Consider the following 2,573-nt stretch of genomic DNA (forward strand, 5'->3'; position numbering starts at 1 on the left):
AAAATCCAAAAATATTTTTAATTTGTGTCTTTTCAAGTCAATAATACCAAGAATGAAGATTCAGAACATACTGCAGAGGAATTACACAGAAAAAGCTGAGCATTCAAAAATGCCCAGTGAAGAAGACAGACTGGCGTTTAAACGCCAGCCAGGGTACCTGGTTGGGCGTTTAACGCCCAAAGAGGTAGCATTTTGGGCGTTAAACGCCAGAATGTATACCATTCTGGGCGTTTAACGCCAAGATGGTGCTAGGAGGAAGATTTTGTTTTCAAATCAATTTTTTTTTTCAAGTTTTCAAAGTTTTTCAAAATCAAATCTTTTTCAAATCATATCTTTTCAAATGTTTTCAAAATCAATTTCTTTCCTTTTTCAAAGATACTTACTAACAATTAATGATTTGATTGAACATTTTTTGCCTTTTCTGTTGAGGAAGGTTTTATGTTTGAATCATATCTTTTCTTGTTAGGCAAGTCACTAATTTTCAAATCAAATCTTTTAAAATTGTTTTCAAAACATATCTTTTAAAATTGTTTTCAAATCATATCTTCTCAATCACATCTTTTTAAAACCATAACTTTCCAATCAAATCTTTTTAATCACATCTTTTTCAAAGTAGTTTTCAATTAAATCTTTCTAATTTCTAATTTCAAAATCTTTTTCAAAAATCACTTGATTTCTTTTCCACTTTCAATTTTCGAAAATTATCAACATCTTTTTAATTGAATTTTCGAAAATCCTCTTCCCTCCTTTCCACATCCTTCTATTTATGGAGTACTACTCCTTCCTAATGCACAATTCGAACTCTATCTAATCAAGTTCGAATTCTTCTACCTTCTCTTCTTCTATTTTTCTTTTCCTCTGACACTTCAAGGAATCTCTATACTGTGACATAGAGGATTCCATATTTTCCTGTTCTCTTCTCTTTCATATGAGCAGGAGCAGAGACAAAGGCATTCTTGTTGAAGCTGATCCTGAACCTGAAAGGACCTTGAAGAGAAAGGTAAGAGAAGCCAAAGCACAACTCTCTTTAGAGGACCTGACCGAATTCTTCAAAGAAGAAGAACACATGGCAGCCGAAAACAACAACAATGCCAACAATGCAAGGAAGGTGCTGGGTGACTTTACTGCACCTACTCCCAACTTCTATGGGAGAAGCATCTCTATCCCTGCCATTGGAGCAAACAACTTTGAGCTTAAGCCTCAATTAGTTTCTCTAATGCAACAGAATTGCAAGTTCCATGGACTTCCAATGGAAGATCCTCATCAGTTTTTAGCTGAGTTCTTGCAAATCTGTGACACAGTCAAGACTAATGGGGTTGACCCTGAGGTCTACAGACTGATGCTATTCCCTTTTGCAGTAAGAGACAGAGCTAGAATATGGTTGGACTCACAACCTAGGGATAGCCTGGACTCTTGGGAAAAGCTAGTCAATGCCTTCTTGGCAAAATTCTTTCCACCTCAAAAATGGAGTAAGCTTAGAGTGGAAGTCCAAACCTTCAGACAGAAGGATGGAGAATCCCTCTATGAAGCTTGGGAAAGATACAAACAATTAATCAGAAAATGTCCCTCAGACATGCTTTCTGAATGGAGCATCATAGGTATTTTCTATGATGGTCTCTCTGAACTATCCAAGATGTCTTTGGATAGCTCTGCTGGAGGATCTCTTCATCTGAAGAAGACGCCTACAGAAGCTCAAGAGCTAATTGAAATGGTTGCAAATAACCAATTCATGTACACTTCTGAAAGGAATCCTGTGAACAATGGGACAAGTCAGAAGAAAGGAGTTCTTGAGATTGACACTCTGAATGCCATACTGGCTCAGAACAAGATATTGACTCAACAAGTCAATTTAATTTCTCAAAGTCTGTTTGGAATGCAAAATGCACTTGGCAGTACTAAGGAAGCTTCATCTGAGGAAGAAGCTTATGATCATGAGAACCCTTCAATGGAAGAGGTGAATTACCTAGGAGAACCCTATGGAAACACCTATAATTCTTCATGGAGAAATCACCCAAATTTCTCATGGAAGAATCAAGAGAGACCTCAACAAGGTTTCAACAATAATAATGGTGGAAGAAACAGGTTTAGCAATGGCAAGCCTTTTCCATCATCTTCTCAGCAACAGACAGAGAATTCTAAGCAGAACCCCTCTGACTTAGCAACCATGGTCTCTGATCTAATCAAAACCACTCAAAGTTTCATGACTGAAACAAGGTCCTCCATTAGAAATTTGGAGGCACAAGTGGGACAGCTGAGCAAGAAAGTTACTGAACTCCCTCCAAGTACTCTCCCAAGCAATACAGAAGAAAATCCAAAAGGAGAGTGCAAGGCCATCAATATGGCCGAATTTGGAGAGGAGGGAGAGGAGGTGGACGCCACTGAGGAAGACCCCAATGGGCGTGCACCAACCTCCTCTGAGTTCCCCAATGAGAAACCATGGGAATCTGAGGCTCAAAATGAGACCATAGAGATTCCATTGGACTTACTTCTGCCTTTCATGAGCTCTGATGAGTATTCCTCCTCTGAAGAGGATGAGTATGTCACTGAAGAGCAAGTTGCTAAATACCTTGGAG

The 2,573-nt window shown here is 38.6% G+C and overlaps 1 non-coding gene across 1 annotated transcript; it reads right to left on the minus strand.

Annotated features, from left to right (window-relative positions):
• Nucleotides 1–1,471: 1,471 nt before the first annotated feature.
• LOC130949204 (small nucleolar RNA R71) lies at nucleotides 1,472–1,579 on the minus strand. The gene has a single exon (XR_009073346.1). It is a non-coding gene; the product is annotated as a small nucleolar RNA R71 (small nucleolar RNA).
• Between the last annotated feature and the right edge of the window lie 994 nt (nucleotides 1,580–2,573).

This window comes from Arachis stenosperma, chromosome 1, assembly GCF_014773155.1.
Source record: "Arachis stenosperma cultivar V10309 chromosome 1, arast.V10309.gnm1.PFL2, whole genome shotgun sequence".
Classification (NCBI taxonomy): domain Eukaryota; kingdom Viridiplantae; phylum Streptophyta; class Magnoliopsida; order Fabales; family Fabaceae; genus Arachis; species Arachis stenosperma.